We start from the raw sequence: 22,384 nt of genomic DNA, 5'->3' as shown, positions 1-22,384 counted from the left end.
CAAGGAATTGACAAAATAGACAGCAAAAAACCATTGGACCCAAGTGGCAGGGATAATAGATCATAGGCCCAAGAAATAAACAAATGGGTCTTGAAGAGGCAAGTGGACTCAGAGAAGTCCGGAAAGAAAGAAGTAGCATCCCATGAGCAGTGTATGAGGTAGAAAAGCGAGGAAGGGCCGCCGCAGGCCCAAGGCAATGCAAACTAAGAGAGTAAGGGGTTTATGGCAGGCCCATGAACCCCAATGATGAGAATAAATTTATTGGGCCAAGGAAGCCCAATGAAGTTAGTAAAAACCCATGGGAGTGTGGAATTAGCAAATGGGCCGAGGAAGTCCAAAGAAAGCAAACGGGCCGTGGATGCCCAAAGGAAAGCCCAAAGGGACATAGAAGCCCATAAATAAAAGCAAAACAGTGGCCATGACAAGCCACTAAGAGAAGGAATAAACGGCTGGCCCAAAAGAGGCCCAGCAGGATTAAGTTATTACGGCAAGAATAACAGTACAACATTGCAAGAAATAAAGAAAACCAAGAGTGGGCTAAAGAAATGTAAGGCCCATCATCAGAAAAAGTCCAACTCTTGAATGGAGTGAGAAAGCAAAGAAAAGCCCACATAAGAGGTCAAAAAACACGGACGGCGAGCCTCTAGATCACGGCAAACGCATGAGCAGCAGACAGATTTTTGGACATATCTAAAAGGAAAGCATGGGCAAGGCCCAGACACCACTAGCCTGTACCCAGCCAATATGGGACGTGGTAGGGCCATAAGCCAGAGGTAAGAGGTAAAGGGAGTATGGTTTGGTGGTGGGGAGATGGGAAAAGACCTATTTTGCGGCTCTTGCCCAAGCCCTTTTGGGAGGTACGTCCTGCTGGGATGATAAACCACCCAAAAGAGGCAAGGTTGAGGGGGGTACTGTTAGGTGCATGCCTTGAGGGAAAGAGAGAGAAAGCATTTATGCCGTGGCAGGTAAGAGTGCTACGGTGGATTGACAAATGAAACAAACCTGCCTTTGTCTGGTAAGGGTGAGTGGCACACAGACGAATCCTTTGGTGGTCGGCAAGTACGCCCAGACCAAAAAAAGGCGGTTAAAGGGCAAAGTGGTAAAAAACTGGTCACGGCAGGCACTATAAAAGGACCCTTGCCGTGCCCTAAAAAAAGGATCGAAAAACAGAGTGTATTCACGAAGTAAAAGAAAGCAGAGTAAAAGAAAAACAAGAGAAAGAAAAGAAAAAGATAAGAGAGAAAACAGAAGAAATAAAAGAAGAAATTGAGGAAAAAAGAGAGATAATACAATGGGCATGCACCAGTAGGTCGATTTCCTTCTCTCCCCCTTCAAATCCTGCTCTCTTCCAAAACATAACAAAGATTCCTTTTGGACATTAACCATTCAGGTCCGACTTCCTCAAAGCCATTAATTCCCACGGTAGGATTTTTTCCTGAGAGATTATTTGCATTGAGAGGAGGCGTTCTCTCTCCTCTTTGGTTTTTTTTGCTTCTGTGGACCAAACTTAAAACTTGACTTTATGCCCGTTCTTGATTAGTTCATATTATTTTTTTTCTCCTTTACTTTCTCCGTAAATGACATTATCATGACTGTAATTATGTTTTATAATTAGGGATTACTTGGCCATTTTTATGAAATAGTCAGAGTACTCTGTTTTGTCATTATTATTATATTTGCTTGCCGTAACTCATCTGAAACAGTTTTGCTTTCCGTAAGCCTACTCCTTGCAGACGAGGCATAGTTTGTGCACAAACCGGCCCAAGTTGAGTTACAGTTGGACCGGTCTCAACTCCCTTACTCAGAAACATTCGGGCCCATTACCGCAGGAGGCAGTCTAACCCAACGCACAATACACAAAAAAGGCCCCTACAACCTAAAACATCCCAAAACCACTGAAAATTACCAAATTACCCCCTAAATATAAAAATGAACCAAAATACCCCAAAAACAAAGACAATTACCAAAATATCCCCTAAACCTAAAAAATGACCGAAATATCCCCGAAACTGAAATACCACCTAAACCTAAAAATGAATGAAATACCCTTGAAACCTAAAATGAGCAAAATAACCCCGAAAACTAAAAATTGACCAGAAAACCCCCTAAACCTAAAAAATGACCAAAACACCCACTAAATCTAAAAATTACCAAAATACCCCCCCTAAACCTAAAGATGGGCAATAAATGGGTAAATGAATTTTATGTACCCAACCCAATTATACCCATCCTAACCCATGCATTTGACACCCCTCCAAAATATGTAGCTCTTTTTTATCCAACTTAAAAATAAAATCTACAAAATATGAATTTAATACATTAAAAAAAGTTTTATATCCCTGAACCTATAGCATGGAAATATAGCTCATATTGAAGTATATTACGCAGCCACCTTGGAGATACAGGACGAAGCAACTTACCAATTGGGACTCTAATTCATGAAGGGATTGGCTTGGGGTGGAGGCAGCGAATGTATAGAGAGTTGAGAGGAAAGCAACAACCTTTATTCTTAGAACTCTAATTCATGGTGAAGCGGTTGTCGTGTAAGAAAGAGGAGTCTCGTGAAATAAGATAATTCAATTATGAATTGTGAAAACTAGTCCAAGAAAGTGCATCTTTGTGGTAATTCAAGTATGACATTTTTGTTTTTGTTTTTTAATACACTACTTCGCCTTTATATCCTTAGGACTAAGAGCCCTTAAAAATATGAGAATGGTTTGGTCTGGAAAAAGAGCCGTAGGTATTTATTTTCCTTAAGCACTAGTATTATGCCCATGAGATGCACGGCTTAATCAAGTGTTGAATGATCATTTGCACCTGATGTGTCTGCCAGAGTTGGAGCTCTTCTTAGATTTTTGATACAGAAGTATCTTACAAGTCTAACTGCCTTCTTCCAAGTACTCTCTTCCCCTGGAGTTATGTTTCCTTTGAAAGCATTGTGATGTTGCAGATGACTTATAAATAAGCGAACTAGGAATAATAAAAGACAAATGGTAGAAGTGACAAAAGATATTAGATAGAGAACCCCAAAGCTTTGGAGGCTCAAGCTTTCAGGTTCGCTAGAAGTTATGTTGGCGGAGCACTCATTTTGGGGAGTTAACCATTTTTTCTTTAGTGACAAGATAGTTCCAGCCTCCGACAACTTAAGAATTGCTTCAGAAAAATCCCTTGTAATTGGCGAGCCTCTCTGGAAGACCTGGGTGGGAAGAAAGGTAAAGATTTATATTAGATTCCTTCGTAGTAAAACTGAAGTTATTTATTAAAATAGATAAGAGCGACCGATTGTTTATTAAGCCAAGAGTTTCTTTATTTGCTCGGCTGGAAAGGAATAACTCTATTTACACAAAGACAACGTATCTTCTGTGCCTAGTATATGGAGTGGCTACATGAGATAATTATTGGTACAAAACATATTTGGTGTCATTTTATCACTTAATGACCCTGACCAGTTGTAATTAGTGGGTGAAAACCTTGATAAGTTGAGTAAAAAGTTGTGAAAGAAGTGCTCTAACATTCCTTACTTAGAATCTAAACAACAATATATACATGTGTAGAAAAGGAAAGGGGGTGCATGCGCACATGAACTCGTGTTTGTATTGGTAGATTCGTTTAATCAGTATCAGACATGAGACGTATATTTGTGCGTCCAATTATGTATCTCTCTTGCATCATTCTAAGCATAAGAATTAACTTGAACAGAAATCATAAAAACTAAACTAAGGATTAAATCAATTAATACTCACAAAGCCCAATCCTCCAAATCCGTGAGTATGTAGTCTGGTACTAGTGTAATCCTTGCAATTCTTATTAAGGAAAATTTCCTCATATGGGAATTCAAGAAAGACAGCAAATATTTTCTCTTGTTTGAAAAGCTTGGAGTGCTTTATGTCTATGATCTTGATATTCTGTTCCTTGAACTCAAACGCATTCACCAGGTATTTCTTTACTGACAAATTGGTACAGCCAACTGGTAAGTTGTTCTTCTTTAACAACTCCATATAATTTGGTTCCAGCTTTTGCACAGTGAGCATTGAAGATAAACTAGCGGTATAGCTCGAGGTTAGGATCAATACGACAAAAAGCCACACTCCCATCACCAAACGTGTCAAGTTGTTATGGATATTCTCCCCTGCAACATGAAACCATGTGCTAGCTATGAGTACTTTCTATAAGAACTTGGCAACGGTATTGAATGAATGAATGCCGTGCTTGGCTCCTTTCATTGTATTGTATTTATAAGTGCAGATTACATGTGTCTATCCAATTTGTTTCTATCTAAATTTATTTAAGTCATCAAATAACAGAACATATCCTAACAGAATTTCAAAATACATAAAAACTTCTTCAACATAGCATTATCACCTCCAGTCTTTATCTTGTTACCGTAGGGATGTAGATAAGAGTTCTGATTCAATACTACGCGTTTCTCCAAAAAAGAAAAACTCAGGTAAAGTAATGTTTTCCCTTCAAAACATTGGAAACATTGAGTGGCACTCGGATTATCTTAGCTTCTGGATGGAATGGAAAATATGTTTCCAATGTTTGATTGACTGCTGCAGATAGCTACGTTATAATAGCATTTCATGAGCTCTATTCTTAAGATTGATACTTACTATGTGCAAAAAACAGAGAGGAGAAAGTGAACCAGAGTGCAGTGCTAATCTGATTCCTCCACGAGCCACTGAATTCTGGATTGGATTGGTGCTCCAACAACCAAACTATGAGCACTGTGTATATTAAGATGGCACTAGTCACCAACCACATGTCCCAGGTGAAAGGCTTTGTAAACATAAATGCTGACCCTACAGGTTTAGCCGGAGCTATCATTGCCACACCTGACTCGATGTATGGAGCAGTGAAATCTACATATTGCAGCCGTTCGGCTGTTATAGTCAAGTCACCAATGGCAGCATCATAAGTCTTTTGTTGGATTCATTTGGACCACAGGACAAGCATAAGATCTTAATCAGAAATAAATAAATGTAACAAAATAAAAGAGGTGTAAGAAGAAGAAGAAAAAAAAAGGACAGTACTGGTCAAATATTCACTGCCTTTCGGCCCAGTTTCTAGTCATGCATTCCCTGCTCTTGCAAGAGGCCTCTCTCTCTCTCTCAGAGATAAGGACCTAGCTAATTTCAAATAAGCTGTCAAAAAAGTCTTTCCCTCAAATTACAAGTTAAAAATGATATATTTTTGAATTACATGTGAGTAACATTTAGTAGTTTCAGGATTTGTACAAACCAACTTAAGAAGAGTTCCAACTAATGCTTTACTTGTTACAGTTTTGGAGGCCAGTTTGATATATTGTCTATCTTCTATGTAAGATTAACAAAAATGGGCAATTCAAAGGTTGAAGTAAATTTTCGATCAATTTTTTAAATATTCTGTTACATAGAATATTAAACGAAAAAGCACATGGGGGAATGCAGTTTTTAGGTAATGGTATTTTTTTTTCCCAGAATATGGTAAAATTCTGTAGATAAAACGTGCAAATATAAAACTCAGCAGAATAATTTTAGGTGTTTGTAGTGTATGCAGAGGCTTTTTATTATCAAGCGTTTCTCAAGGAATAAAAGGCAGAGAAGTTGTTACCTTATTGTGGACAAGGTGAACCAGATCATTGTAGGTGCAATTACAGGCCTCCAATTTATAAGGCAAAGGATATCCCAAAAGTTCTCGTGCCTTAAGGAAAATTTGAATGCAGAAACCAGAATAATTGTTCTCATTCAGTTTCACCCCGTAATCAACCTTCACAAAATTCCCAAATGATGCTCTACCTCTAACTCCAATTTTCAATGGCTTTGCATCAGTAGGCATTTCCCAAACTTTTGGACTTTCTTGTAAGTTCCTCTGCAAAATTACGGGAGCAACCAAAGTATTTGGTTTTCCTATAGAAGGGATCATGGAGAACCCTGAGTCTGGTGTCCAGAACTCTATTTCTTTGTATCTCTTTCCAAGAACGTGTACAATGCTCAAAATTGAAGTGTCTGAGAGCTGGCCTGCTTTAAAATGTATTTTGCCACTAAAACCAGTGAAATTGCTTAATAACATACTGGCTAACAACATCTTTGGACTACCTCTGTTACTTGTCATTCATTCGATCGCTTGTATAACAATTCTAATGCTATCATATGCTCGCAGAGCATAAAAACCAGGGTCGGAGTTGTCTTCCTCTGGATATTCAGTTCTGAAAATTTTCCGAACTGAGCATGGAAATCATGGTACTCTGAGGTAACTTCTTCAGAATAATGGGTTTTAATTCCAATTGCACCTTCCATAGAGGAAATAACCGAGTTGTTTACAGAGTCCAACAAACTTGTAATACTATTTGGAATTATCCAAGTTGAATCTCTCCTTACAAACCCCATATTCTTAGCTTCCCTGAACAAATGAATCGCCATTTCTAATGATGACTCAAGAACAATAAAATTTCTTAATTGTGTTTTCAGTAACTTAACAAGCTCTTCATGAACAACCCATCCTGGATCAGACATAGAAGAAAATGGTGGAAGGACCAAATGGTAATCAATCTCCGAACCCACATGTTGGAGAGCCTCAGTTAAAAGTGCCAACTTTCCGGAATCACCACCAAATGCTTCATCTTCATAAATCAATACAACCCTTTTCCAATTGTATGCTTGAACAATATTTGCAATGCATTTTATTTGTTCGGAACCATTTTTAGCCATTTGTATCAAGAACGGCCAGCGAAGTTGCATTAGAGGTGGATTGATGGCTGGTGCCGCAAACGAAATAACCGGAACAAGAGCTTGACTTCCAATATCAGCTACTAGAGCTGCTTCTTGCCATGTGTGCATGCCAATAATCACCTTAACCCTATTTTCTCTAATCATCTCTTCTACTACAGCCAAAATTTACATATTCCATCAACATAGATGTTACTGATATTTTTTTGTTAGCAAAAATAGCAAGTGATAGAGACTACTTACCAGCAGAAGTGACTCTAAGGGAGTCCTGGATATAGAGAGAGAGTTTTTGAGTCTTTGAACTTGTGTTGTAGGTTTGAGCTGCAATTTCCATCGCTATTTTCTCTTCTTTTCCAATACGAGTATTAACATCAATGATTAAACCTACACATGTAACATTGTTGTTGTTGGCTTCAGCTCCATAGGAGTCGAGAAGAAACAAGATTAGGACAGAAAAGAGAACCCAAGATCTCCGGACTGTGCCAACCATTATGAATTGGGAAGGCATTTGGAAACACGTGTGGGGCTTTAGTGGCATTGCAGACAACATTATAAATACTGTTTTAGTCTGTTAGAGAGATTTTAATATATGAATGGTCTGGGAGTGGTAGTTTAGGGTCAAAAAACACGTTATTTCTATATCAGTGTGAAGTCTTGAATCTTTGGCTTTTTCTTCTTCACATTCCTCCCGACTTTGCTAACGAATAATGAAGGAAGGGCCCAGTCGGCTAGCCCATACCATTTAGTAAGAAGACAACATGTACAATCAAATCTTGGGAGCTAGTTTACTATCCCAATGAAGGGCATAGTAAGAAGACATTCAGAATTCAAAACCACAAATATACTACTAGAAGCAGTTGATGTATTGAAGTTCTTTGTTGGAGCTAGTTTTGATTTATTGAGTTTCTAGATTCATTTGTTTGCTAACACTAGAATTCATATTCCTCTGGAGCTTGTCCAGTAGATTTAGTGCTTTGAGTTTTTAATCACTTCAAATTTATCTGATCGAAGCAGCAGTCAGGATTTAGGAATCTTTGCATGCCTATTACTTTGTGTAAGCATGCGTGTGTATTTTAATGATAAATAACTTGCATATAGAGGAATGATTTTATAATTCTGACAATTTGTAGATTATAAGTTATGGTTGGTTGAACGAGAACTTGAGATGGTACTATTCTGATAAGTTTAATTAACTGTGAAGAGGATGTTATATATTTAGACCCCTGTAAACTCAGATTGTTTAACCTAATAATTAACCAAGTTTTTATTTAGGTTTATTAAATAGATCAAGGTTAAACACACATCAATCATATCATAAACAACGGAAAAGTAAAGAACACAAGTGATATAATGACTCAGGAAACTAATGAAACGGTTTAGTTTCAAGGTAAAGAATCTAGGGATGATTTAACATAAACAATCCATAAGGCAAAAATTCACTAATAGAATGGAAGTTTTACAATAGATTCAACCCTAAATCTAATGGTACCTCTTGTAGTACTTACTTACGTGATCACACATAGCAACGAATCCACGGACTCTTCTATTTTGATACTCTTAGATCTCATTCAAAGGTTTAGATCATCAACTGTGATTGATCTTGTATGCAGCAACTTCAGATTTACTAGTTCTAATAATGTGTAGATGGAATTCCGATAGTGATTTTAAAAGGAGAAGGCATAATACCTTTTAGGTCTCAAAAGTGCACCTCCAAAGTCTCTTCAAAACATGCCTTAGGGTTTCCTTTAAATATTTAGTGAAATAGACCTGAAACCCTAATCACTTAATGGGCTTAATAAGTTGTTGGGCAAAAATTAAAATCTGTTGAAACGCATCTAGACCGGTCGAACCATAGTCTCGATCACAAAACATGTAAGTACTGATCAAAACGTTTGAAACCCTAATTCACACTAATTACGCGATTAGGCGACAAAATATTGAAATTTACCAAAAATAGCAAAATTTAGTTAAATGTAGAATCATAAACTACTGACTTTAAAGGTCGTCCCAAAACAAATAAGACCTTATTCTCACTTTTGAGCAAAAAGTTAGTAAGGAAACAAAAATTACTATAAATGACAAAATCGTAGTTTTCGGGGCCTAAATGAAGGAATTCGTCATTTTTAGGAGTATCTTGTGGCAAAACGACGACTATTGCTTAGAAGGTTGTTTCGCTTCAATTTGCCAAATTTCATGCAATTCTGACTCTGAGGCCCTTGATTTGTACTAGTGTCTTTTTACTTTGTGCGTTGATTTCAGGCACGCATGAGAGTTCATGAAGGCCATGGCACTATGTTCTACATCATTTTTTGAGTCTTTGAACTTGTGTTGTAGTTTTGAGCTGCAATTTCCATTACTATTCTCTCTTCTTTTCCAATACGAGCATCAGCATCAATGATTAAACCTACTCGAGTAACTTTAATGTTTTTGGCTTCAGTTCCATGGTAGAAAATGAGAAGAACAAAGATTAGAACAGGAAACAGAAACCAAGATCTTGGAACCGTGCTAACTGTCATGACTGGGAGCAGCATTTGGCAATTTGTATCAATGTGTGGAAATTGGAATATATTGGGACAATATACAATAAATGGTGGAAAAGCATTACAAAAAGTCAAAAAGTGTTTGGATCGATCGGAAGATCCTAATATATGGACCATCTTAGATGCGTGAACTTAAAATACTCTTTATTTCTAGATGTCTTGGTGTGGAATCTTGCGTCTTTGATTTTGCTTTCTATAAAGTTGATTTTAGCAAACTTAGGGGGAGATGTAGACCTGGTAAACTGGTCAAGGAAATCGGGTATGGGTTTGATTTCGCGAAGTTTGGGTCAGAAATGAGTTTTCCTAAACCGGTTATAAAACTTATGATATGAGTCAGTCATATGACTAACATCTGTTTTTCTCATGACAAAAATGAAAATAAAAAAAATAGAAAAGAAATTTGGTAATATTGTGCTTATTTTCTTTCAATACAATTAAAAGAGCAAAGAAAGAAAAATACTTGAAAACAAAAGTTAAATAATACATAAAATTTAAAGTTTATGTAGTCCGAGGTCCACTAAATTGGAGTTTTCAAGTTTCGACCTCGTGAAAAAAGATGTGAGTGACTGTATGAAGAAAGAAAGGAAATTAGTAAAAAAGAAAAAAGGGGGGGGGGGGGGGGGGGAATCCTACAGGAAAAAGGGCCAACCCAAGCTGACCTGTCAATTTAAAGGGTTAGGTTTGTATTATCTTATTGTTTAATGGGTCCAAAAATCTCTGCCTATGCCTGCATTTTTCTTTCAAGTTCAGACAAATTTTCACCCAATTTTGTCAGGTCTAGACAGATGAATAAGAAGTATAACATTTTTCTGAATTAAAACATGCTCAGATTCTTCTGGGAGCTTTGAGAGTGACATCTTTGAAAGTCAATAATTAGTGGGAATGGGGAATGAGAAATGTAGAGTTCCCGGCAAAATTTACCAAACAGTGAAAATTCTGAAAAATTTTAGCCGGACAGCACGCGTTGAAACTTATTTAGTTAGGTAGATTGTTTTTGAAAATCGAGTATGGCAAACTCAACTTTGGGCTGGAATACAGACACAATAGTGGCGTTTTTTTTAGTGGCGTTTGTCAAAAACGCCACTATAGGTCACCTATAGTGGCGTTTTCTATAAACGCTGCTATAGCCACTAAAAAAACGCCACTATAGTGTTCGTTTTTCAGCCCAAAGTCGAGTTTGCCAAACTCGACTTTCAAAAACAGTCTACCTTACTGATTAACTTTGAACACGTGCCACGCGCCTAATTTTTTCCCACAAATAGTCTGTTTGGCCATTTTTTCCTAGAGTTCCCTGTAATTCCATCACTGTCTTGGTGGTTGAGGAAAAGTCTACTAATTTTTTTTGAGAACAAAATTCTACATATTAGTGACGGAATATTGCAATAGTTAACCATTTTATAATTATAAGATTTTAAGGGTACATATAACCACACGGGGTTGTGGCTTGATGGTAGGAGTCCTTATCCTGCACCTAGAGAGGAGCGGTTTAAATGATAGCCCCAACAAAACCCGTGTAGTACAAGTGGTATTACTCATTGCCGTCACGTGGCATGGGGTCAGTGAGTCCACACCGGAGACTCCCTTTTTTTCATTCAACAAAAAAAATGGTACATATAAGATACTTTTTCATTGACTATGGGGGAGAGTTAAAAATGTTTTCAATCAAAAATGGAGTCCCTGTAATATAGAGACAGTTTGTGAGTCTTTGAATTGGAGTGGCATTTTTTCAGCTAAAATTTCCTTTGCTATGATCTCTTCTTTTCCAATGTTAGTATTAACATCAATGATTAAACCTACACATGTAACATTGTTGTCGTTGGCTTCAACTCCATAGGAGACAATGAGAAGAGAAATAAAGATTACAGGAAAGAGCAACCATCGGTTATGAGCTGGGAAGGCATTTGCAAATCTAAGAAGTGTATGTGGGGCTTTAGTGGTATTGCAGACAACATTATAAATTACTGTTATAGAGATTCTAATGCATGCATCATCTCATAGAGATTCTATGATGCCAGACTTTGCTAACCAATAATAAAGAAATGATTAAGTGATGTCGTGGAAGTCTAAAGAAAGCACACATGATACTTTCTTGATAGAAAAAAAACTAAATTGTTAGTTTCTGGTAGTAAACCTCAAATCTAAGAGGGGTTTCCCTAAATCCACAAGGAGATAAAAACTAGAATCCACCAAAAGAAAATTTGACAAAACATCTATGTTTATTGATGATAGTCTGCCTTACCTTTGACTGTTACAAAACATATAAATACTAAGAAAGAACATCTAAAACCCTAATTCACACTAATTACGCAATTAGGTGACAAAATACTGAAATTTACCAAAAATGACAAAATTGAGTTAAATGCAGAATCATAAACTAAAAGTCTTTAATAGTCGTCCTAAAATAGATAAGACCTTATTTTTACTCTTAAACTAAAAATTATTAATGAAAAACAAATATTACTATAAATAGCAAAAACACTGTTTTCGGGGCCGTAATGAAGGAATTTGCCTAAATTTAGCCAACGTTCGTGGCATTTGTTATGAATCCGGATCAGAATGTCATTTTCCTTCAACCTGCCAAATTTCATGCAATTTCCACACTATTGTCCCGATGCCCTCTACTGGCACTCCCCTTTAATCTTGTGTTGTGACTTCCGCCACCCTTACTGCTTCAGGAAGGCATGTGCTGTCTGTTCAACATTAGTCTCCCCCATTTGAAAAGAACTCGACCCCGAGTTTCCACTATCTGGCGTATCAGGAGGATGGTACTCATACAAATCAGCAACATTGAAGGTGGAAGAAATATTCATGATTGGTGGAAGTGCAACTACATAAGCATTTTTGTTGATCTTCTTTGTAATCTAAAATGGCCCATATTTCTTGTCCTTCAACTTGTTGTAGGTACCAACAGGAAACCTTTCTTTTCTAAGGTAGACCAACACTAAATCCCCATCAATAAAAATCTTCTCGCGTCTCTTTTTATTAGCTACTTCCTTGTACTTGGCATTAGTAGCTTGTTTTTGTCTCACTTCCTCTTGCATTGCTTGAATACGATCAGCCATATTCTCTATAGTTTGACTCACCCCTGGAAGCTCAAGTAAGGGTACCAAGTCCAAAGCATGTTTAAAGGGCACATAGTAGGCAATGGCAAATGGAGACTTACCAGTGCTTCTTCTGACCAAGCTATTGTAAGCAAACTCTACCTGGGATAATGCAAGATCCTATTGCTTGGTCTCCGCTCCTAAGATACACCGGATCAGATTCCTTAAAGTGCGATTAACTACTTCTATTTGGCCATCAGTCTGAGGATGGCTGGTGCTACTGTAATTCAAGGAAGTGTCAAAATGCTTCCACAAGGTCCACCAGAAGTGATTGATGTACTTGGTATCCCGGTCAAAGGTGATGGACTTTGGCACTCCATGCAAATGCACAACTTCTTTAAAGAACAGATTGGCCACTCGAGTAGCATCAGAAGTCTTCTTACATGCTATGAAATAGGACATCTTCGAGTACATGTTGTACACATAATTTTCGTAAAAGATAAACCACATGATCACGAAATAGTGTAACAAGTGATCAATTTGTATTGATTTGTATATATGTGAGTACAATCCTCTGTATGAATCTTTACAATGAAATAGTACAATAAATTCCTTTGATTCGATCTCCAAGAAATGTTACAATCCAAAGGGGCTATGAAGCTTGATCTTGAATCATGCTTTAATGTCTCCAAGTTGAATAAATAGTTGAACATGCTTGATTTGATGCGATGGCCGTTGGCTTGATCTCGAACTAGATTAAAGGAGAATCCCCACTTTGATTTGAAGAAGTAGGAATAGGCCTTGATGAACAATGGAATTCTTGTGAACTTTGGAGATGACTCTCTATTTTGGCAGAGTGTCAATAGTGTTTTCTCTCTAAGTCTTCATTTTTTTGAGCTAAAAGGGCCCTAAGTGATTGATCTTGTGTAGCAATGTAGAGCACTAGAGGTTTTTCTGGCATAAACACTCCTAAGACAGGTGGGTTAAGCAAATAGCTTTTAATGCTCTCAATTGCATTCTTGCAAACCTCATCCCATTTAAAGGTGGCATCTCTCCTTATCAATTGACTGAATGGTTGACACCGTTCTGCTAGATGGCCTTGTAAGCTTCAGAGCTCTCAAAAGTTCTTTGGTTCGAGCATCCTTTGGATAACGTCTATTTTAGATTGATCCACTTCAATACCTTGATGTTGAACAATAAAGCCTAGAAACTTCTCAGTCGTAACGCCAAATGTGCACTTGAAGGGATTCATTTTGAGTTGGTATTTCCTTAATCGATTAAATACAATGCGCAAGTCCTGTAAATGATCCCCACTTTTCTTTGTCTTAACAACTAGATCATCAACATAACATTGAACAATTTTGTGGAGTATGTCATCGAAAATTCGTTGCATTGCCTGTTGATATGCTGCACTGGCATTCTTGAGCCCAAAAGGCATTACCTTATAACAGTAGATCCCCTTTGGAGTTTGAAAAGCGGTGAGCTCTTCATCCTTAGGTGCCATTCAAATTTGGTTGTATCCTAATGAGCCATCCATGAATGATATTACTTCATGACCAATAGTCGCATCAACCATGAGCTTTGTATTTGGAAGTGGGAAGTCATCCTTTGGGCACACTCTATTTAAGTCTTGAAAATCAACACAAACTCGAATTTGTCCATTTTTCTCTTTAATAGGGACAATGTTTGCAATCCACTTTGGGAATTGTACCTCATGGATGAATCCTGCCTGCTCAAGTTCGTTAACTTCTACCTCAATTTGTGGGAGGAATTCGGGTTGAAAACGATGTTAGGCCTACTTGATTGGGCGCACTCCTTACTTTATTGCTAATCGGTGAACTGCAATTGTTAGGTCTAAACCTGGCATCTCCTTGTATGTCCAGGCGAACACATCTTTGTACTCCATTAAAAGCTCAAAGTATTTGCTTTCTTCCTCTAGTGTCAAAAGCGAACTCACGTAGATTGGGCGAGATTCCTCATCAATCCCTAAGTTTAATTTTTTGAGCTTATCTATAGTTGCTTGCCCCCCGTCTTCTATTGCCTAAGGGGCTTCATTTGGTTTATCATCTAATGCATCTGATTCGGAATCAGTTTCCGCTGTCACGTGGCAAAAAGGAAGGACTAGTGTCTTATGATCCTCCTCCCTATCGTCAACTTGCTTCTTGAGCTCTCATGTGTGCATAATAGTTCGCCGCTTTACTTTAAGGAGTTTCCTATACTAATTTCTACAATCAACTCACGTTTCATACACAAAGGGATAAGACTGTAGGCTTCAGTGCCATTTCTCTCTTGTAGGCCACTTTTCCCCTCCTTGGGTCGTGGGGTGTCAGTTGAGCTACTCGTAGACCCAAGCCTATCAAATGTCAACCTACATGTACGTGAGGTTCCTTCCTTTGTAGGGAGAGAAATGCTAAATCCATTAAATACTGACTCTTGAGGAGTAGATGTTTCTAGATGATCATATACAGAAGACTTTGACACAGGCTTCGGCTTCCCCTCCTCCTCAACTTCAAAGGTGATGCATTGTGATGTCGCCTTTTTTCCTTTCCCTTTGGTTGAGATTCGAACTGGCTCTTGTGATGAATAGCCCAACCTAGTTCTAGGAATCTCAATCACATAGCCTTGTTGCTTCACTTTGCTTTGGGTCGAGTTAAGCCCATGTGACTTCTCTTCAACGTAATCTGAATAAAGTTGCCCCAGTTGTGAAGAATTTTTGAAATCATAGCCTAATTTTACCAAAATTTTATACGCTTTAGGGTTGAAACCCCCTTCTGTTCTTCTGACTTGAAATGAATCTTCTTCAACAAGGTTATGTGTGGCTCTAATGAAACCTTTGAGTGGGGGTTTTGTCGACGCCACTTTGTCTAACTTCAATAATGGCAAAGTGAAATCACTTTTAAGGATAACGATATCTTCCTCTTGAATAGACTTTTTGCACTTATCTTTAGTCTCCATCATCAACCTGAATGGGGATTGCCCTTCCTTCTGTTTAGACGCAAGCACATATCGTAAAACCATGGGTGCCTCTTTCTCCTCTTCACGAAATTTCTGTCTCACTTCAGAGTTAGGTTGGGGACCTTCCGTGAGGGGCTTGCCTCCTTCCTTATGTTTTGTCTTCTTCTTTTCCGTAGTCTTTTTTTTTTGTGGTACATTGCAAGTTGTGTCGCAATCCAAGTAAAACTTGGCGTCTACAAAGTTAGATTCTGTCACTGTAAATGGTTGCAAATCTGCTATCACCACCTTTATTTGCTTGCCATCACAATACTTGAAGCATTGATGTAATGTAGAATGTACAACACCATTCCCATGAATCCATGGTCATCCTAACAACAAGTTATAAGAAGTCTTCGAATTGATCACATGGAAGAGAGGTCTTGCTTTCAACTTATCAATAGTCACATCTAACCAAATCATGCCGATTGCCCTTTGATCTTCTTGGTTGAAGCCATGGATGACGAGTCGACTTTTGGATAACTCTTCCATGGATATGCCTAGGCGTCTCATTGTTCCTTTCGGCATTATATTGACGGCAGACCCATCGTCTATAAGGATGCGGCTTACCCTTTCTCCTTGTGTGTAACCTGAGACAAAAAATGGTTGATTGTGTGGTTTAGAGCCCAATTGGAGATCCTCATCGGCAAACGTCATCTTGTCGCAGCAGTGAGCACATAAAGCAACCGCGCATGGGTTTCACTTCTCTCTTCCTTGGTTACTTTGGATTCTTCAAGGTTCAATTTTTCCTCCTTTTCGGTAAGGTCTTCTTGATCATCAACATCATGGAAAGAAATCATGTAAGTGGTTGTCATTAGGCTCTCTGTAAGAAAGCCTTTAGGGAGCAACTTTTGTTTCTTTAGACCATTTATTCCCTTCCCTTTGGGAGTAACTTTTGAATCGCTTGCTTGAAGTTCCCTTTTCTTGTAAGGAACATGGGGTTTTGGGTTACGTTGTTTTCAAAGTCTCTTGTAGGTCACAAAAGTCCAACCCTCTTCGTCGCCCACCAATTCATCGTCAGCTCTTTCATCATCTTAAGGGCTGAAGCATGACATACGCATAGGCTCAAGCGTTCCAAATTGGATGTGCTTGTAATATGCCCTTGATGTTGATGGCAAGGTGGACCGCACTTTTGTTGGAGTTGGTGACTTCACAGAAATTGGGGATCCAACAGTGAACATACCATGATTTGCCTCAATATTTTCATCTAGGTCTAAAAGAATTTTACTATCCTTTGCAAGCCTTAGGATAAGGTCCTTCAGAACAAAACAATTTTCCATAGGGTGACTTACAACTCGATGGTATACGCAGTATTTTGAGTTGTGGGTATGCCCCATTTCCTCTAAATGCTTGCATTTTGGAAGCTTAATCACATTCTTCCCTCATAAGTCTTTGAGCATGCCTTGAACGTCGGCATCTAGAAACGGATACGTCTTTTCTTCCATCTCCTTCAAAGTCAATCGTCGCTTCTCCCGCTCTTGCATTAGACCGACCCTTTTCTCCATTCTCTTATTCTCTTTGCTAGAGATCTTCACAGGCTCCATGGCAATGGCCATAGATTCCTTAACCATGGGTTTGGAAGACTTATCCCCTCTCCTCATAACTTTCTTCTCTTTACATTGCTTGTCAACAGGTAAGCCCTTTTCTCTATGGCTAGATAGGCTAAGCTCCATGTCATGGGCTTGGGTTGCAAGCTCTTCAAAGGTGTGAGGTTTGATTCCTTAGAGGATGTAAAGCAATCCCCAGTGCATACCTTGGATGCACATCGCCACCCCTGAAGACTCGGAAAGGCGATCTTTGTAGTTGAGGCTCAAAAGTGCCAACGATTGATGTAGTCTACCACTAGTTCAACTTTTCATTTCTTCGTGTTGGTTAATTCTGGCATGCTTACGGTACATCGAGTACTGTAGAAATAGTTCAAGAATTCCTTTTCCATTTGCTCCTAACTATCAATGGACTCGGGCTCAAGATTCGTGTACCAATCAAAGGCATTCCCTTGAAGAGTACGCATGAATTTCTTCGTGAGCAAGTCCCCATCCATACCAGCATTATTGCAAGTCTCAATGAAATGAGTGATATGTTGCTTCGGATTCCCTTTCCTATCGAATTGTTGAAACTTAGGAGGTTAGTAACCTGCAAGCATCTGTAAAATGTCAATCCTCTTGGTGTATGGTTTTGAATACATTAGAGAGCTTTATGGTGCCCCACCATATTGAGCTCGAATGGTGTTTGTTATCATGTCCTGCAATTGCTGGACCGATAGAGATGAAATTGAGGTAAAGCTCCCTTGTGGATCAGCCTTCTTTGGAGAAGATGTATGAGCACCTTGGGATGTATGCTGATGCATGTGAGAATGGTCTTTGCTGGACTCCCCTCGATTCTAAACCTCAAGCTTGTTCATGAGTGTGGCGATTTGAAGGTGTTTCTCCTCCATAGTCTTGTTAAGTTTAGATATGGCATGTCCTACATCAGCAATCTTTTCGTCAATGGTGGCAGTCTCCGTCATCATGGCCACCATAGCTATTGTATAAGAAGAATTCTTTGAGAAGATAGATGAAGTGACTTCTCGGGGGGATCCTTGGGAAGAATCTGACTATGAAGCAGTACTTGACACATCATCTGATGTAAAATAGTGATATTCGCTCCCTATTGTTAAGTCCTTTGGCAAATGCTGAATCTCCTTTCCTAGAGGAAGTGTGCTTGGTTGTCCTCAAAGTGCTCATGGAGATGACAATCTTTGGCTGGGCTGAAGCACTTATGAGTCTGGTCATAGGAGCTTTCCCCTCAACTTCTTGTGATGTGAGGAGCCTTATTACCTTAGTTTTGTTTCGAGTCATGGGACTTGTGGAAGTAATGCTGCTTGTTAACCCCCCAATGCTTTTGGTAGCATTCTTGGGCATTTGAGACTTCTTCGAGGCCATTGATCTTGGTGGATTGGAGACTTGAAGATTTCAAGTATGGAGAAAGAGATGAGAGGCAGAGTGGTCGCATCGGGCATGCCAAAAATTTGTACACACAATTTTCGTAAAAGATAAATCACACAACCACGAAATAGTGTAACAAATAATCAATTTGTATTGATTTGTATATATGTGAGTACAATCCTCTGTATGAATCTTTACAATAAAATAGTACAATTAATTCCTCTTATTTGATCTCCAAGAAACGATACGATCCAAAGGGGCTATAAAGCTTGATCTTGAATCATGCTTTGATGGCTCCAAGTTGAATGAATAGTTGAACGTGCTTGATTTGATGCGAGGGTCGTTGGGTTGATCTCAAACTAGATTAAAAAAGAATCCCCACTTTGATTTGAAGAAGTAGGAATAGGCCTTGATGAACAATGGAATTCTTGTGAACTTTAGAGATGAGTCTTTATTTTTGCAGTGTCAGTAGTGTTTTCTCTCTAAGTCTTCCCTTTTCTCATATGAGAAGCCTCTATTTATAGGCAACTTAATAGTATTTAATTTAGAATTTTCTCTCAGTATTTATTGAGAGTTGAGTTATGAATTTAATTTGGTATATCATTTAATAAAAACTTTCCATATAGGTCTTTTCTTCTGATGTTGCCATATGGCTTTCTTCATTTGATGTTGCCACGTGCCTTGATTTCATTTGCTAATCGTCCACATCATCAATTGGAGATTAATTTGATCAAACATATTTTATCATGAACAATCAGACGGTTGTGAATACATTGTAAAATTTTGATGTCTACACTTTTCAACCACAAGAAAAACAGAATCCATACCTCGCTAGGCTTGAGGAAGACCTGGTATAAAGTCCATACCTCGCTAGTGCAATAGTTTTATCTTTGCCCATATGTCCTCCCAAACCTCCACCATGTAGCTTCCTAATAATCTGCTCCCCAAAAGAGAAAACCATCCTGGTTGTACATACTACTAACAACAATATGAGTTTGTTGACACTTACACAAAATATCACCAAAATCCCCATCATTCTCATATAGCTCCTTGAGGCAATCAAACCCTACAACTTCAATACGTACGGTGGTCAACAAAGATGCTCGCCTGCTGAGCGCATCTACCACCTTATTAGTGACACCAAAGTTGTGCTTCAATAGAAGCACTGTATATAAGCTACCCACCAAGCATGCATCCTGTTAATGCTTACTTGACTATTGATATGCTTCAATGCCTGATGATCTGTATATAATACAAACTCCCTCTGAATCAGGCAGTGCTCCCAATGCTTAAGAGTCTATACTGTAGCAAAGAACTCCAGCTCATAGGTCGACCATTTACTTCGAGCTTCACAAACTTTTTCACTAAAGAATGCTACCGGTCTGTTGTCTTATGAAAGAACAATGCTTATAGAATCTGACCTTCTTGAGGATTCATCCTTTAATGTGGCAGATTTGGTAAACTAGCTACAGGAGCTAAATCAATGCAATACTGGATGTCGCACATTGGTGGTAAACTTGCAGGCAGCTCTTTTGGAAAAAGCTCTTCAAACTCCTTGATCAATGATTAAATTGCCATAGGTACCTTACCAACCTTCTACGACTCTTCATCCATCACCACTACAGCATGTACCTGTTTCAACTCCTTACACTCCCTGTCAAACTCATCCTTATTGTTGACTATCAGAAGTGATGGCTTCCCCTCCATTTTAAAAGCTTTAGGTACATTGCATTCCTTAATAGGACTAAGGACAATTTTTCTGCCATTCTTAAAGAACACACCCACATTATCCTTACACCTATAAGTAGCATCTACATCATACTGCCAAGGTGCACCCAATATTAAGTGACATGCATCCATTTCAACAACATCACAAACTACTTCATCTACATAATATTTACCCATAGAAAAAGTAACATGACATTGTTAAGTAACAAGAGTTTTCGTACCTTTCTCGATTCAACCTATCTTGTACGGAGAGAGATGCTTTTCTGTCTTTAGTCCCAACTTGGTAACCAAACTCTTTGACATGATGTTCTCTACACTACCACTATCAATGATCAAATCACAAACCCTCTTACTGATGATGCATCGTGCTTGAAAGATCTCATTCGACTAATCACCGTATTCCACCCTTAGTGTGAGCAAAACCTCTAAATCATCAAAGACCTGCCTAATGCACACCTTCCTCATCTTCTTGTACCTCACTGGGATTATAGGCATATGGATTAGCATCATTATACACCTCTTCACCCTCCTGTTCACCTTCTACCTCGCCCTCTTTTGCCACTACCAAATTCACTAAGGCTCGCTTAGGGCAAGTACTAGATCGATGTCATGGTTCTCCGCACCTGTAGCACTTATTCCCAAATGGCCTAGCATAAGGTTTGGCATTCGTTATCGATTGGGCTACGAAACCTGTTATTACCACTGTGGACTGGTTGACACCACTATTCTCCCTAACCATGAGTTGTGATCATGGTGTAAACGTGGGTTGTTTACCTTTGTTGGCAGTGGAATTGAATGACTCCGAACTTCGGTTGGAAAATTTCAAACTTGCCTTGAGATGCTGATATTCTATTTTCTTGAATAGGGTTACAGCCTCATTTAAAGTATATAGGGTTTGTAAGGATACCTAATCTCGGATGGAAACGCATAACCTATGTACAAATCTGGATATCCATTGATCTTTAGTTTCCTCCAAATCATTGCAATTAGCCAACTTGTCAAACTCCTCCATGTACTCATTAACTGTCTGAGTACCCTACCTGCAATCCTAGTACTGTCTGAACAACTCCTATTGATAATTTGGTGGTAAGAACCAATCTGCCATTAATCTTTTCATCCTTCTCCATGATCATATTAGAAGCTTTCGTTCACGGGTATGGTTTAATTGAACATCCTACTAGGCAGATGCTCCTCCCTTCAATTTGTAAGCCGCCAAACACACTTGTTTGCCATCTGCAGTACCCATATAATCGAAAAATTTCTCCACCTCACTGACCCAATGCAGATACTCTTCAATGGAGACATTACCAGTAAAGGATGGTAACTCTACTTTCATCCGATAGTCCCTCTACTCTTGATAATCTTGGTCATTATCCCTTATAGGACCACAATGACTACCAAGGACTTTTTATGCGTACTCCTCGTCCTTATTGTTCTCTTCGTTATAGTCTAGCTGCCTATTCCAATTTGGACAGAAATGTGGAGGGCCACAAGCTTAGTTATCACGTCACTCTTCATCATCATGATTAGGGTTTCGGTTAAGCAGGGTGGCAAGCGCTTCTTGAATCTGGTCCAGAGTTTGTTGGGTTGAATCACGAAACTGTTGATTTTCATCATGAAATCAAGGAACTCAGCCCTAGTGAGGACTAGGTTGTTAACATCATCATCACCATCATTGTTGTGGTGGTCACCATCTCGCCGGTTAGCCATCAGACTAGGGTAAGTCAAGACTCTGATACCAACTAATGTTGTGGAAGCCTGAAGAAAGTACACACGATACTCTCTTGATGGAACAGAAATTAAACTATTAGATTTTGGTAATAAACCTCGAATTAACAAGGGGTTTCCTTGAATCCACAAGGAAATAAAAATTGGAATCCACCAGAAGAAAATTTGACAAAACATCTTTGTTTATTGATGATAGTCTGCCTTGGCTTTGATGGCTACAAAACATATAAATATTGGAAAAAAAAATGTCTAAAACCCTAATTCGCATTAATTACACAATTAGGTGACAAAATACCGAAATTTACCGAAAATGGCAAACTTGAGTTAAATGTAGAATCATAAACTACTGACTTAAGGATCATCCCAAAACAGACAGAGCCTTATTCTGACTTTTAAACTAAAAGTTATTAAGGAAAAACAAATATTACTATAAATAGCAAAAACACTGTTTTCAGGGCCTTAACGAAGGAATTTGCCTAAATTTAGCTGATATTTGTGGCATTTGTCATGAATCTAGATTAGAATGTCGTTTCCCTTTCACCTGCCAAATTTCATGCAATTCTGACATTGTTGCCCCGATGCCCTCTACTGGCACCCCCCTTTGATCTTGTGTTGTGACTTCCGGTGCCCCTACTGCTTCAAGAAGGCATGTGTTATCTGTTCTACATCAATAAGATGGATTGGACATCTTTCATAACTTGAGTTTGGTGGGAATAGAAAGGGAA

The 22,384-nt window shown here is 38.6% G+C and overlaps 1 pseudogene across 1 annotated transcript; it reads right to left on the bottom strand.

Annotated features, from left to right (window-relative positions):
• Nucleotides 1-2,678: 2,678 nt before the first annotated feature.
• On the bottom strand, nucleotides 2,679-7,197 carry LOC115990527 (annotated as a pseudogene). The gene is made up of 5 exons (XR_004092151.1): nucleotides 6,951-7,197; nucleotides 5,593-6,862; nucleotides 4,614-4,920; nucleotides 3,744-4,129; nucleotides 2,679-3,196 (listed from the first exon to the last, which is right to left on the bottom strand). The product of XR_004092151.1 is annotated as a glutamate receptor 2.9-like (transcript).
• Between the last annotated feature and the right edge of the window lie 15,187 nt (nucleotides 7,198-22,384).

Source organism: Quercus lobata, chromosome 5 (assembly GCF_001633185.2).
Source record: "Quercus lobata isolate SW786 chromosome 5, ValleyOak3.0 Primary Assembly, whole genome shotgun sequence".
Taxonomy (NCBI): Eukaryota; Viridiplantae; Streptophyta; class Magnoliopsida; order Fagales; family Fagaceae; genus Quercus; species Quercus lobata.
This window is presented reverse-complemented; position numbering and strand designations above follow the sequence as displayed.